Below are 16,397 nucleotides of genomic sequence, written 5' to 3'. Positions count from 1 at the left end.
ACAGAACAAAAGAGGGTTTTTCATTTCTATGGTTCATTCAGAAGTACAAGCCACTTTTTTCATTAAAGTAAGCTGTAATTATTACTTCTTTAAAATGTAGACATTTCCCCCTTCAAGCAATGATGTATTTGCCTGTATGAGGAAACTGGGGAGAGTAGTTTTTGGTGCCATTATTACACATTTTGAGTAATTTGCAAAACTTCCTACCCCTCTGTAGGACTATTTGAAGGACATTTTTCACTGTGTTTGCATCATAGTGACATTATTCCTCCATGTAAAGCCAGTGAACAAAACTTTCAATGGTTCAGCTTGTAGTGGGTCACAATGGTTTTGAAAACACCACAGACAACCAGAAGTATTAAAATTGTTTTTTATTCAATAAAGGAATTGGTCTTGTTGCACAGCATAAGTGTAGATATAATTGTTAACAATCTTGCTAGCCAGTCATAAGTATTAAGATCTCTCTAACTTCTATGATAATGTACATGTTAGAATAGTTGTCAAAGTCTATTTACCAAAGAGAAACTGTGGAGGAATTGAAGGCATTTTTAATATTTGTTTCTTCACACAAGCTAAAGGAGAATGAAAAATCCTAAACAGGAGCAAGATATCTCTGTATGATTTCACACTTAAAGAAAAACTGCAGGAAAAATATTTGTTTTATCATATTGTCTACACACAGAGAGACCTATGTATACACATATACTTTTCTAAATCATCAATTTTATCATATTGTCTACACACAGAGAGACCTATGTATACACATATACTTTTCTAAATCATCAAAGAGCAGGTTGCATGTATCATGCCTCCTTACACCTTAATGTTCCAGTGGGTGTTTCTTAAGAATCAAGGATTTTCTTTGACATAACCATAGTACTTGTTTTAGTATGCTTGGGCTGCTATTAATAATTTACTACAGAATGGGTGGCTTAAATAACAAACATTTATTAGTCTTGATTGGGAGGTTGGGAAGTCCAAGATATATATCTTATATCTTTACAGGATGGAAAACAGCTCTCTAGGGTCTTCTTATATGGACCCTAATCCCATCATGAGGGCTCCACCCTCAAGACCTATTACCTCCCCAAGGTCCCATCTCCAAATACCATCCATTGGAAATTAGGGTTTCAACATAAGAATTCTGGGGGACACAAAAACATGCAGTCCAAAAAAGTAGTAATATTAAAAGCTGGAAATTTAACATTTCTATGATACTGTTTTTTTTTTTTTCTAATCTATAGTCTTTATCACATTATATCAATTGTCTACTCCAGGATCATGTAATGCATTGAGTTGTTATGTGTGTATTTTTCTTTAATTTGGAGCACTTTTTCAGCCTTTGTTTTTCATGCTATTGATGTTTTTGAAGTACAAACGTCCAGTGTCGTATAAAATGTTCTTCAATTTTGGTTTTTCATATGTTTCCTTACTGTTAGATTCAAGTTTTGCATTACCAGACAAAATACTGTAAGTGATGTTGAAGTGTTTTAGATTACTGCATCTAGAAGCACATGATGGTTAACTGCCCCTCATTGAGGATATTAATTTTAATCATCTGTTCGAGGTGTTATCCAGTATTATCCCTTAAAACTAATAAGCAATCTGTGAGGGTATACTTTCAGACCACATAAACTTATTCCTTTATAGAGAGCATATTCTGATTATATCAACCTTTACTATGATCGTTACAAAATGATAATGTCCCAACTCTACAGTCTTTCAACTTTTTTTTAGTTGGCAATTTTTCTATAAGGAAGAGTCTTGCCTCCTCTCTTTTTAAAAATTTTAATTATGAATTCATTGATTTCCTTAAAAAAATACTTTTCATGGTTAAGTCGGTTAAGTGTCTGACTTTGGCTCAGGTCATGATCTCGTGGTTCATGGGTTTGAGCTCTGCGTCAGGCTCTGTGCTGACAGCTCAGAGCCTGGAGCCTGCTCTGGATTCTGTTTGTGTGTGTGTGTGTGTGTGTGTGTGTGTGTGTGTGTGTGTGTCTCTCTCTCTCTCTCTCTCTCTGTCTCTGCCCCTCCCCCACTCACACTGTCTTTGTCTCTCAAAAATGAATAAACGTTAAAAAAAATTTCATTACATGATTTCTTGATGTTTGTACACAGAGTACAGATACTCAGAATCATGTCAAGAGCCTTCCTTGCATGTTACCTGGTGATCACTTTGTAGATATTAGGGGTTTAGAATATCAGAGATAATTAACTACTTTTCTTGTCGGTCTACTTTTTCTACTGTAAGACCTATAACACTTGTCTTAGATGTAGTTTAGCCATGCTACATATTTATGTTCTGATTTATTTTCTTTTGAGATAAGTTTAAATTCACATGCACTTGTAAAAAATAATTCATAGTACTTCTGGCATGATCGTGTGAAGGGCTAGGCTGACCTGTTCCCAAAGTGAAACTGGTGAAGATTATATCTAAAAAAACACTTAAAGCCTATGGAAGCAATCCTGAGGACAAACAGCAAATGAAGAAACATCTATTTAAGAAAATCTAGGAAAATTCTGTAACCAAGGGAAGAGTCTGTGGTATTCAAACCAAGATCACTCCCTACCACTCCCCTCCCAGCTCAGTGAGGCAGAGAATCTACTCCAGATTGCTGCAGCCAAAAGCACAGGGCTCCCTCTCTACTCACTAACCCCTAGCTCCTGGTTAGAGAGAGCTCTTTTCCTGGAACGAGCAGGATATCAGCATTTCTCATCTTGTCCCCAGCTACCTGTTGCTGAGGCTATCTCAGGTGAGTGCAGTTGAGAAGTAGTGAGTCTCGTTTTCCGTACAACTGATACTAATGGAATAGAAGTTCTGCCTTGAACACAGCACACTGAGAATACTTAGTCCTTTGTCACCCCTGACTCACCTGGTAAGGCAATGTCTGTGCAAGAAGAGAGAAGACCAGAGGACCTCAGGCTGATGCCCCCATTCCTCCACCAACTGGTTAGCTCCTTGAATGAGATGTCACTAAAAGAGAAGCTTGCCAGTGTCCAGAGCCCTAGTTTAGAAATTTTACCTCAGAGGAGAAGCAAGCTGTGCAACACATGGCTCCCAACCTCTTCACAAAGGAGCTGACTTCATTGCAATGGGTGGTGGTTAACTTCAACCCTACAGATACTTTCAAGAACAGTGGAAATTGTGGTGAAAGGCAATTGGGAGGACATTCAAGATAAACTGTAGGCTGCCTAGTTTTCATGAGAAGCATAGAATAGGATATCTAAGACAACAAAACAAAACAAAAAAAGGTGGACATAGGAAAATCAAAAAAAGGATCTAAATATTTCTGAGGTTCAAAGAACTCCATCTAAATATCATCCATGCCAGCAAAGGTAGTAGTAGCTGCTTAAAACAAGAGAAAAAGAACATGGAAAAATACCATATACCCTCTTCCCGGTTTCCTCAATGTAACATTATTTATTATTCAAAATTGTACTACACTATCACAACCAAGATGTTGACAAGTGATACAGCTAAGATATAAAATCTGTCTGGAGATTCTTCTAGATTTTTTATGTGTAAGGATATTTTGTATGTCTAAGGATTCCTCCTGTTGCCCCTTTCTAGCCATACCCTTTTTCCTCCCAGCTCCAACTCCTCCTTAACCCCTGGCAACCACTAATCTGTTCTCCACTTCTATAATTTTATCATTTCAAGAATGCTATATATATCTATATCTATATATAGAGAGATGATATATAGATATAGATACAGATAGCGCTATATAAATGGAATCACACAATATATAACTTTTGGAATTGGCTTTCTTTTCCACTCAGAATAATTTTCGGGAGGTTCTTCCAGGTCCTTTCATGTAGCAATACTTCATTACTATTTATTGCTCAGTAGTATTGCAAGGTATGGATGTAACACAATTTAACCATTCAAATGTTGAGACATCTGGATTGTTTCCAGCTTTTGGCTGTCACAAATAAAGCTGCTATGAACATTCTGTAAAGATTTTTATGTAAACGTAAGTTTTCACTTCTCTGGGATAAATACCCCTAAGTGCAATAACTGAGTCATATGGTTTAGCCAAACTGTTTTCCAGAGTTGCTGTAACACTTTACATTCCCATCAGCAATATATGAGTGATCAAGTTTCTCCACATTCTTGCTGGTATTTGGTATTGTCACTATTTTTTATTTTAGCCATTTTAAGTGTGTAGTGCTGTCACATTGTAGCTTTAATTTGTATATTACTAATGGTAAATGATATTGATCGTTTTTTCATGTGCTTGCCATCTGTATGTTCTGTGTGTCAAAATGTCTCTTCATGTCTTTTGCCTATTTTCTAACTGGATTTTTTTTTTTTTTTTTTTTTTTTTTTTTTTTTTACTATTGAGTTTGAGACCTCTTTATATAGTCTAGGTACTAGTCTTTCATCATATATGTAGTCTGTAAATATTTTCTCAGACTCTGTAACTTGTCTTTCATCTGTTAACAGTGTATTTCACAGAGCAAAACTTTTAATCCTGATGAAATCCATTTTACCAATTTTTCCTTTTATGGATCATGCTTTTGGTGTTAACTCCAAGAACACTTTGTCAAACATTAGATCCCAAGGATTTTACCCTGGTTTTTCTAAAACTTTTACAGAAACCTTTATAAATTTATAAAAAATAAATTTCTAAATTTCTAAAAATTTTTATAAATCTTTAGAAGTCTATAGAAATTTCACATTTCACATTTTAGTTTATGATCGATTTTGAGTTACTTTTTATAAGGTATGAAGGTTAGGTTGAGGCTCATTTTCTTGGACTATGGATGTCCATTTGCTTCAGCAATATTTGTTGAAAAAGCTATATTTCAGCTTTTTCAGCTATATTTTCAGCTGGAAAAAAAATAGCTGGAGATGTTTGTGTTGGTCTATTTCTAGGTTTTCCATTCTGTTTCATTGAGCTATGTCTATCCCTCTACCAATATCACACAATCTTGATTACTAAGCTTTATAGTAAGTCTTGATATCAAGTAGACTGATTATTCCCGCTTTATTCTTCTTTTCCAAAATTGTTTTAGTTATTCTAGTTCCTTTGCCTTTCCATGTGAATTTTAGAATAATCTTGTCTAAATCTACAAAATTCTTGCTGGGATTTTGATTGGAAGTGCATTAAAGCTGTATATCAGTTTGGTGAGAATTGACATTTTTGCTATATTGAGTACTCCAATCCATGAACACATTTCTCCATTTATTTAGGTCTTCTAGGATTTCTTTCATTTGCACTGTATAGTTTTTAGCATATAATCCTATATTTAAGGTTTTTTGGTAGAAAGATGGTAAACAGTTGTATTTTTACCTTTGGTGTCTATATGATTATTGCTAGTATACAGAAATACAGTTGGGTTTTGTATACTGATCTGGTGTTTGTAACCTTGCTGAACTCACTTATTATTAGTTTTAGCAAGGTTTTCGGTTGGTTTTTGTTGTTGTTGTTTTGTTTTTTTTGAGACTCCTTGGGATTATCTATAAAGTCAATTGTCTGCAAACAGGGACAGTTTTGATTTTTTCCTTTACCATCTGTATGCCTTTTATTTTTTTTCTTGACTCCATGTACTGGCTAGAATGTCCAGAACTAAGTTGAAAAAGTGATGAGAATGGATATCCTCGTCTTGTTCCTAATCTCAGTATTAACTCTTATAGCACTAAGTGTAATGTTAACTATAGGGTTTTTGTGTTTTTTAAAAAACTTTTTAAAATTACGAATAGGCGTTGAATTTTGTTAAATGCCTTTTCGGTGTCAATTGTTTAGTACAATGTGATTTTTCTTCTTAGCCCCATGGGGGAGGAGTGGGTTGAGCACACCTGCTTACAGGCTGATGGGGGAAGAAATCTGAACTCCCTGGTCAGCCTTTGCTGGCATGGATGATGTTTAGATGGAGTTCTTTAGACCTCAGAAATATTTAGATCCTCTTTTTTTAATTTTCTATGTTCATTTTTTTTTTTTTTAAGTAGGCTTCATGCCCAGCACAGAGCCCAATCAAAACCTTAGCTGAAGTCAAATGTCAAACTAACCAACTAAGCCACCCAGGTGCTCCTATCTCCACCTTTTCTAACAAAGCCTTAATTCCTTAGGGACATACTAATAAAAATGCTATTTGGTATAATTCAGGGAAGCCAAGACTTAAATTCTCCAGATTAATTCAAAATTTACCATCAAATATATCTCTCATATGCCCCTCTGAAATGTACAGTTTTGCTCATAAAGTTCCCCAAAGTGTCCAACGTAGTTCTCAATTGCCTTTGGTAAAATTGTGCCATTTAGAAAGATAGGAACATTAGTTATGACAGTAATGAGAAAACATAAAAAGAAGCACGTGCCCATCCCAATGGAGGGCAGACTAACCCATGAAAACTCAGAGAGTGGTTTTTGCACCTTTTGTCTCCATATTCTAACTAATGGCTGACTGTCATTAACTGTAGGCCTGACAACTTGCAGTCCCAGTTCAAACAGGTGAGGATAATCAAGTCAGTTCTAAGCGGCAAGGAAACAATACTTAGGAGAGTTTTTATAAGATTCTGAAAGATGACCCTAGTCAAAGTTTGTGGAAAGGATGACACTCTAACAAGACTTTGTTTTTTAGTCCTTAGGGCTAACTCAAATGGTAGGCTTATCAGCCCTATGCTTTGTCCGCTACTCAAAGATTTTCTTTTACAAAAAACAACACAGAAGACATCAAAATGAAAGATAAAAAGGAAGAGGAGACAATGATACAAGCCAAATTTAACCAAAAGGCAAAATAACACAAATTGATCAGAATCTAACATTTTATTCTTAATCCTAGGAGTAAAAATAAACTTATGTTGAAAGGCACCACGAAAGCTTAAAGCTCAGATTCAGTTATGAAAGTACCACATCATTATGGGCAAATAGATTTCAGGAGTCTCAGATATGCAGAGCTACCATGTTGAAGTTCCTGGTCCATGGTAATAAGGATCTTAACAGAGTCTCTGTGGGACCTCACAACTGCCAAAGCCCACCAATGGAAGATCAACAGTGACATGCCAAAGTAACAATAAGCCAATTATACTTCTCTTGCTACATCAAGGGAGAACCCCTACCTCCCCCAACACAGACACACACCAGGGCAAAGTTTAGGAGAATCATAATTTAAGAAGGTTAGGAAGGGCCTTTGAATGGGTATTAATATTTGTGCTGAGTGGTTTTAATATAGGTCCTAAATTTGAGTAACTGACAGGAATAGGCAGGTTTGGAGAAGCAAGGTTATTTATTGATTGATTCAGGCTTAAAGCAAGATTTTTTTTTTCCTGTATTAGAATATTTATTTTATTTTTTGAAGTTTTTATTTAAAATCCAGGTAGTTAACATACAGTGTAATATCAGTTTCAGGTGTACAATGTAGTGATTTGATTCAACACTTCCATACAACACCCAGTGCTCATCACAGCCAAAGCAAGACTTTTAATTAAAAAAAAAAAAAAAAAAAATGTTTATTTTTAAAGACTTTACTTTGAAGTAATCTCTACACCCAATGTGGAGCTCAAAAACCCAGTCTTGAGATCAAGAGTCACATGCTCCACTGTCTGAGCCAGCCAGGTACCCCAAAGCAAGATTTTTGAACTGGAGGAAGATGTTTCTTATGGCTTTACTTTGGGTCTGTTAATGTGGCCCGAGTTAAGAACTTTAAGGGGATACTTGGGCCTTGAGTCTGTTACTGTAGTTTATGAGTTAAGATCTTCACTGGGTACATAAGCATATTTCTCAATCCCTTAAGTTAGCTTTTGATTCATTTTGGGTTTTCATGTATAAGTACATCTCATTTATTTAGAGGTAATGATTCTGGTAGCCATTATTATCTCAAATACAATAATATCTTGTGATATAACTTTGCTTGGAAAAATTTACATATTTTAAAAATGAAGGCATAGGGGTGCCTGGCTGGCTCAGTCGGTGGAGCATCTGACTCTTGATTTCCGGGTCATGAGTTCAAGCCCCACATTGGGTGTGGAGCCTATTTAAAAATAAAAAATAAATAAAAATAAAAATGAAGACATGGAGGAGTGCCTGGCTAGCTCAGTGGGTACAGCATGCAACTTTTGATCTCAGGGTTGTAGGTTCAAGTACCCACATTGGGTATGAAGATTACTTAAAAATAAAAACTGGGATGCCTGGGTGGCTCAGGTGGTTGAGCGTCTGACTCTTGGTTTTGGCTCGGGTCACGATCTCATGGTTTGTGAGTTTGAAGCCCACGTCTGGCTATGTGCTGATAGCGTGGAGCCTGCTTGGGATTCTCTCTCTCTCTGCCACTTCTGCCCTCTCTCTTTCTCTCTCTCTCAAAATAAATAAACTTTGGGGAAAAAATTTAAAAAAGTAAAATCTTTAAAAATATAAAAACAGAATACAAATGAAGACATGGGTTCCTTTGTACTCTTTTTTTTTTAATTTTTTTTTTAACGTTTATTCATTTTTTGATAGAGAGAGACAGAGCATGAGTGGGGGAGGGGCAGAGAGAGAGGGAGACACAGAATCCAAAGCAGGCTCCAGGCTCCGAACTGACAGCACAGAGCCTGACGCGGGGCTCGAACTCACAGACTGTGAGATCATGACCTGAGCCGAAGTCGGACACCCAACCGACTGAGCCACCCAGGTGCCCCTCCTTTGTACTCTTAATATCCTATGACTTTCAGTTAAAAAGTAAAGAATATGAAGACTACTCACAAGAAAATAAGATGCCTCCTAAACATATAAGAAATGCTTACACTTATCCATAAAGAAACATGTAAAAACTAAAAGTACACATATTTTTCATCTATACATATTGTAAAGATAAAAATTTTAGAATATGCTGTACAAAGCAATGATGTGGGGGAAGAGGCATCCTATAGGATTGCTAGAATTATAAATTTATTAACAAAATGCAATTCGGTAATAAAAAAATGTGTAATACTCTTTTCTAGGAACTTACCCTTCAGATGTATTCACAAATACTTGAAACAGCACATGCACAGGGATACTCTTAGCAGGACTGTTTGTAACAATAAAAAACTGGAAACAACCCAAACATCCAACTCAAAGTGATTTCAAATAAAGTAGGATATACCCATACAGTGGAAACAGTTGCAACCATACAAAATTGGCTATTAGAAATTTGGATTGGGGTGCCTGGTTGGCTCAGTAAGTAGAGCATGAGACATTTAACCTCAGGTAGTGACTTCTAGCCCCACTTTGGGTGTAGAGATTACTTAAAAACAAATTAGGGGGGCGCCTGGGTGGCGCAGTCGGTTAAGCGTCCGACTTCAGCCAGGTCACGATCTCACGGTCCGTGAGTTCGAGCCCCGCTTCAGGCTCTGGGCTGATGGCTCAGAGCCTGGAGCCTGTTTCCGATTCTGTGTCTCCCTTTCTCTCTGCCCCTCCCCCATTCATGCTCTGTCTCTCTCTGTCCCAAAAATAAATAAACGTTGAAAAAAAAAACAAAAAACAAAAAAACAAATTAGGATCGTGGTTATATTTGGGAAATTGTGGTTGAATAGTGCTGGAAGGGGCACAAATGACCTTCTGGGGTGATGGTTACACAAGTATGTCCAATTTGTGAAGATCATCACACTGTACACTTACAGCTAATACATTGTTTTGTATGTATGTTATGCTTCAAGAAAAAAAATTCTAATGAATAAAGCAGTGTTATGTATTTATATGCAATTATCTTTATGTTAACTAAAAAAACACAAAGATCAGAATAGTGTATATAAAATCCTACAATTTGAAAAATATATGGGCATGATTGTACACGCATAGACAATCTAGAAATATAGGAAGGTGATAGGAGTGGTTGCCTCTGGGCCATGTGTTCAATATAAGACATTTTTCAACGTTTATTTATTTTTGGGACAGAGAGAGACAGAGCATGAACGGGGGAGGGGCAGAGAGGGAGGGAGACCAGAACCGGAAACAGGCTCCAGGCTCTGAGCCATCAGCCCAGAGCCTGACGCGGGGCTCGAACTCACGGACCGCGAGATCGTGACCTGGCTGAAGTCGGACACTTAACCGACTGCGCCACCCAGGCGCCCCTATAAGACATTTTTCAATATGGAAGCATTTGGATCTTTAAAATATTTTACTGTGTGCATGTATTACTCATTCAAAATTAATATAATTTATTAATTTAAATAATTTTTGTTAGTTCTCTAGAACCCAAAATAAATTTGTCACTACCTAAAAATTATTCTACTAATCATGGGGGGTATCCTCAGACCTGTCATAGCCTATTTACTTTTTTTTTTTTTAATGTTTATTTATTTTTGAGAGAGAGAGACAGAGACAGAGCACAAGAAGGGTAGGAACAGAGAGAGAGGTGGACACAGAATCCGAAGTAGGGTCCAGGCTCTGAGCTGTCAGCACAGAGCCGGACGTGGGGCCGGAACCCACCAACCGTGAGATCATGACCTGAGCCGAAGTTGGATGTTTAACTGACTGAGCCACCCAGGTGCCCCTAGCCTATTTACTCTTTAATTACATTAAGTGGGTGTAGTGCATTCTTGAGTCCAGGATGATCAGTAGCAGATAACAGAAACAGAGTAGACTTACTACATGTAAGCATACTGAAAGTTATAGGAAAAGAGAACAGCTGGAAAGTGAGTAGACAAAAATTAGAAAAAATGTACATGAAATAACCCACAGAAGTAATACAATCAAGGTCATTTGGTTAAGGAGCAAATGGCTCTAACTATTCAACAACTTTTTTTTTTTTTAACGTTTATTTGAGAGAGAGAGAGAGACAGAGAGAGTGTGTGAGCGTGAGCATGAGAGTGGAGGAGGGGCAGAGAGAGAGGGAGACACAGAATTCTAAGAATGCTCCAGGCCCTGAGCTGTCAGCACAGAGCCCACACGGGGCCTAAACTCACGAACCGTGAGATGGTGACCTGAGCCGAAGTCGGACGCTTAACTGACTGAGCCACCCAGGCGCCCCTCAACCACTTTTGAATTTATGATGTAGCAACTGCTGTTCACATGTTCAACTTAATTCACAATAGAAAAAAATAATGCCAAATAGATTACTTTAAAAATCATGAGGTATAGTCTTCACACCATTCTAGTGTGATCATAAAACAGAATGACATGGGAAGCAAATGATCCTGGAAGTGCTATCAGGATTGTGTGGCAGGTAACTCCAAGGAGCTAGACACAGTTCCTTTCTTTTCCTTTTCCCTCTTTTTCACCTCTGGCTCCTGTCACTCAAATATAAAATGGTCTATTTTTTTTTTTTCCTCTGAGGACAGAGCTTGATTATTTACCACAAAAGCCCCAGATATTAGAATCCCAAATAACTGTCTTCCTTTAATGAAAGTTATGTGCGAGATTTGTGCGTGTATGCACATGTGTGTACTTTCTGGTTCATTGTTGCTTAAAGCAGCAAAAGCAAAATACGAATCAATGGGACATTTGTTAAAGAATGTCTTGTCTCCAGCCAAAACAAGTAACCAGACATAACGCTAAAGACATTCCTATTTAAGAGAGAAAATAAACTTGCCTGTTACTACTACTCCTATGTCTAGAAGTCACAAGCAATGCTCCAAGGAAAAGAATGGAGCAAAAAGCATTAGAAAGAGGAGGTAAAATAACCATTATTTGAAGAAGAAATCTGCCCCCCCCCCCCCAACTTGGAAAACTAATGTGAATCAAAAGGGTAATATGGAGACTTAAAAGGAAAACATATTGGGGCACCTGGGTGGCTCAGCTGGTTAAGTGTCTGATATCAGCTCGGGTCATGGTCTCATAGTTGGGTTTGAGTCCTGCGTCAGGCTTTGTGCTGGCAGCTTGGAGCCTGGAGCCTACCTCAGATTCTGTGTCTCCCTCTCTCTCTGCCCCTCCCCCACTCACATTCTGTCTCTCTCTCAAAAATAAGCATTAAAAAAAATTAAAAAAAGGAAAACATATTAATATCACTATTTTTCTATATAACAATGACCAATTACAAAAATAAAAATAATGTTCCATTTGGAGTAGCAACATATAAAAATATGAAATGCAAAAGAATTAAGTTTATGAGTACATAGGACCTATATTTTAAAAATGCAAATATTTACTAAAGAAAAGAAAAATTATAATTTAAACTGTCCATGTACTTGAATTGGAAGAATCGGTTTTGTAAAGATACAACTTTTTCCCAGATTTGAAAATTACTTAAGTGTAATTCCAGTAAAAGTTCCAAGGGTATTTTTGGGGAAAAGGGAGTTGGGGAAGACCAGATGATTCTAAAACTCATCTAGATTAATAAATTTATGAAAATGTAATAATATTCTTAAAAAGCATTGAGTTATAATTAACTATCAGATGCTATAATTTATAAATCTCTAGTAATTAAGACACTGAAATGGCAGAATTAAAGCATGAATTTATTTTACTTCTCTTCCAATTTTATTCCCTAGATGAATATACAGAAATTATTAAGTCCACAAAAACAGCAACAGAGATTTTTTGGGCACTATCGTTTAGGGAATTAATGTGAATAGGACTGTCTGGGATTTTGAGAGGTTTTATAACACTAATAACTGCCATTTGTAGAATGATTGCTTCAAGTTCAGTGCTCTGTTAGGCACATTACATATGTAACTTCATTTGACTCATACAACAACCTTATGAGGGATTATCTGATATTGTTTCCATTAGACAGTTGAGAAAACTATGGGAGACAGAAAATATAGTAGTAACTTACTTCAAGGGAAGAGGAAGCAAACCAGTTTGCCCCAGAAAACCCAGGAGGGGCTCATAATTGATACCAGATATAATGGATAATGGGGATAAGGTTCCACATATCAAAGAGAGTTTGAGAGACTGCATACAGGAACTATAAATCTCTCCTCCTACACATCTCCACATATCTATTCAGAAGACATTTTCTGCACTTAGTCAAAAGCAGACATTCAGGGCCCAAGGCACTGGGTATAGGTGTGGACATGAGTGAGAGCTGAAAAGGGAATTCACACAAAGTCTGTCATTGAAACACTGTTACTTCCAGTCCCTTTTCTCTGTCCTGTATGTAAAATATTATCAGCCAGGAGTACCAAAAGATCTGGACAGCAATTCAACACCAACCACAAGATTCAGTATCAAACTGATATGAAGGATACCCCCCCCCCCCCAAACAAATGGCTTTCTACCCAGTGACTCATAAGTGAAGCTACCCAGGTAACAGATTAAATATGAAAGAACATCCAGGATTCAAACAGAAAGGCCTTGGAAAAGAAAAGTAAATTTAAGAAAATGAGGAAAAGGGATCTTGAGTGAAACAAATAATGCCTACAAAATAATTTATTAAAATTTTTTCATAAGGATAAAGGAAATCCAGAAATAAAGTATTTTAATAAAAAAGAAACTTATCAGAGAGTAAAAAACAGGTCTTAAAAATTAGAGTTTTAGGGCGCCTGGGTGGCTCAGTCGGTTAAGCGGCCGACTTCGGCTCAGGTCATGATCTCACGGTCCGTGAGTTCGAGACCCGCATCAGGCTCTGTGCTGACAGCTCAGAGGCTGGAGCCTGTTTCAGATTCTGTGTCTCCCTCTCTCTCTGACCCTCCCTCGTTCATGCTCTGTCTCTCTCTGTCTCAAAAATAAATAAAACGTTAAAAAAAAAAAATTAGAGTTTTGACACATTCAAGTTATATAGCCAAGAAATCTCCCAGCTGAGATTTAAAAAAAGCTGAGACTTAAAAGAAAAATTGTACAGAAATGATAGGAGACCTAGAGATTCAGTCCATAATGATTGGACTTCTAGGACAACTGGAATTCCAGAAAGAGATAAAATGAAAAATGGGGAGGAGAACTTTAAAAATTATATAATAAGTAATAAAATAAATTTTCCCAGAATTGAAGAAATGCAAGTATCCAGATTTAAACGGTCCATCATGTGCCCCAAACAATGCATATGAAAAGATACACAACAGGCACATTTTCATCCAATTCTAGTATATAAGAGAAGACAAAAAGAACCTTAAGGAGTATGAGGAAACAGGTTCTGAATAAAAGAGTGAGAATCAGAGTTGCATTAGGCTTCTGAACACTGGATATAACTGGATGTAACTCTATGGTATGAACACATTGGTAACCTAACTTTCTTTCTCCTCCTGAGAAATCAAAGCAACAAGAAAAAATTAGAAACAACAAAATGAAAGAGGATTAAAAAAATATTGCCCCACTTTTTCAGCAAAGAGGTATCAGACAAAATCTGTGGAACCCAAAAGAAAACCAATTAAAATTAAATAGAGGGGTGCCTGGGTGGCTCAGTCAGTTGAGCGTCTTGACTTTGGGTCATGGTCTGGCAGTTCATGGGTTTGAGCCCTGCACTGGGCTCTCCGCTGTCAGTCAGAGCAGAGCCCGCTCTGGATCCTCTGCCCTCTTCTCTTTGCCCCTCCCATCACTTGCACTCTTTCTCAAAAATAAATAAATGTTGAAAAAATAATAAAATTAAACAGAAAATGCAAAGAGAACATCAAGGGACCTCATGAGTAGCAGGCCTCAGAAAGTAGCAGCAAAGCATACTTCCTGAAATGAGAAACTCATCCAGAAATGCAAACGCTATAGCCTATAAATCTAATAACTGAGGAGTAACATAAGCTGAGCTTCAGCAGAAGTCACAAGTTGGGATGCAGAGAAAATGCACAGAGTATCTATCTGAGAGGGCTCCTAACAGCACATCTCAGAAAGATCCAGCAGAATCTTACTCCATGAAGGTCAAGGGCTCATCGGTAAGTGCAAGGGCTCTGTCCTGTTTGCTGCTGCTGGTGAAGGGCCTGGGAATGCAGGGCTGGGAACAGAAATCCTTTCAGACTCAGCTTGGGTCAGAGGACCAAAGGGAGGAAGGCTACACAAAATCTTGTCAGAGGAGCCATGCTGGCTGGAATCTGTGGTCTCTGTGACTGCGAAGAGAGGGCTTCTGAAAGGTCTGATGCCTGGCAGGGAACCCTGGCCCCTCCACCATCCATGAACTCACCTGCAAATAGCCGGACCAGGAAAAACCATGTCATTATAAATTAATGTTGAAGAAAGGCTATGGCAGGACATCAGCACAACGATTGTGTAAGAGAAAATGTGAAAAGAGCTATAAAAATTACAAATGCATCAAAGACATTTACAGGAAAATGATGTCATAGAACAGATGAAAATATTGGCCACACATTCTACCACAAAAGAAGTCTGCAAAATACACATGTAGGAACTCATACATTAGTTTTTCCTTTGGCCCTTTTGCTGCATCTTTTATATTAAGACTGTTCTTTCCTTTTAAAGAACATAAAAATATTCACCAATGTTAATTTTTCTTTTATAGCTTCAATTTTAACTCTTAATTCCATCTTTAATTTTTTTTCTGGAATTTGGTATGAGGTAGGAATGTAACTTACAATTTTTCCATATACCAATTTTATTTGGGGATAGAGAAATGCATATTTCCAAAGTAAACATACCTCATGCTTATCTGGCTACTAAATTCTCTGGCTTGATCAATCACTGATAATTAGGGTAGAACATATGTACAGCTTCTTCAGCAAGTTTTTTGCCCCATGAAGAGAACTAGTGATATTACAGACATCTCCTGGCCTGTCACTATGTCTCTGTGCTCACTGCCAGGGAGGCTGCAGATTCTCCAACAAAATTCAGTTAGATTCAGAACTGAAAATGCCTTGTTTCAGGTACCTATAAAAAGCAAATTTTTAAAAATAGGGCAAATTTATGGCACTGTTTTGTAATACCTTTAATAGTTGTATGTTATTTTTGCATCAACAAGTTTTTTGCTTAAAAATACAAATTGTAAAGAACCATTATTCATAAGGTGAGTTGGGAACTGTATAATTTATTAAGAATTCCAGCATAGGGTCACCTGGATGGCTCAGTCGGTAAAGCGTCTGACTCTTGATTTCAGCTCAGGTCAGGATCTCATGGCCGTGGGACTGAGTCCTATGTCAGGCTCTGCAATGATAGCACAGAGCCTGCTTGGAATTCTCTCCCTTTCTCTCTTTCCCTCTCCTGCTTGCACACACACATGCACTCCCTCTCTCAAAATAAATAAGTAAACAAGATTCATTAGGGAAGTTTAAAAACACGAAGTAAAATGAATCCTCTCTCCCCACACACGCAACATTAAAAAAAAAATTATCAACAATTCTGTCATTCTTCAGGTAACATTTACTGACTCCTTATTAAGTGTCTGGAAACATCCCAAGCCTGCCTTACCTCATTCAAAACTCAAGAAAACCCAATGAGGGGCGCCTGGGTGGCGCAGTCGGTTAAGCGTCCGACTTCAGCCAGGTCACGATCTCGCGGTCCGGGAGTTCGAGCCCCGCGTCAGGCTCTGGGCTGATGGCTCAGAGCCTGGAGCCTGTTTCCGATTCTGTGTCTCCCTCTCTCTCTCTCTGACCCTCCCCCGTTCATGCTCTGTCTCTCTCTGTC

The 16,397-nt window shown here is 37.6% G+C and overlaps 2 long non-coding RNA genes across 2 annotated transcripts; both read right to left on the bottom strand.

Annotated features, from left to right (window-relative positions):
- Window positions 1–356: 356 nt before the first annotated feature.
- LOC123608548 lies at window positions 357–1,868 on the bottom strand. Its single transcript, XR_006717289.1, has 2 exons — window positions 753–1,868; window positions 357–688 (listed from the first exon to the last, which is right to left on the bottom strand). It is a non-coding gene; the product is annotated as an uncharacterized LOC123608548 (long non-coding RNA).
- Window positions 1,869–12,331: 10,463 nt separating this feature from the next.
- LOC123608547 lies at window positions 12,332–15,876 on the bottom strand. The gene is made up of 2 exons (XR_006717288.1): window positions 15,829–15,876; window positions 12,332–15,644 (listed from the first exon to the last, which is right to left on the bottom strand). It is a non-coding gene; the product is annotated as an uncharacterized LOC123608547 (long non-coding RNA).
- Between the last annotated feature and the right edge of the window lie 521 nt (window positions 15,877–16,397).

The sequence above is a fragment of the Leopardus geoffroyi genome, chromosome B2 (genome assembly GCF_018350155.1).
Source record: "Leopardus geoffroyi isolate Oge1 chromosome B2, O.geoffroyi_Oge1_pat1.0, whole genome shotgun sequence".
Taxonomy (NCBI): domain Eukaryota; kingdom Metazoa; phylum Chordata; class Mammalia; order Carnivora; family Felidae; genus Leopardus; species Leopardus geoffroyi.
Note: the sequence above shows the minus strand (reverse complement) of the source record. Positions and strands in the feature narration are given on the sequence as shown.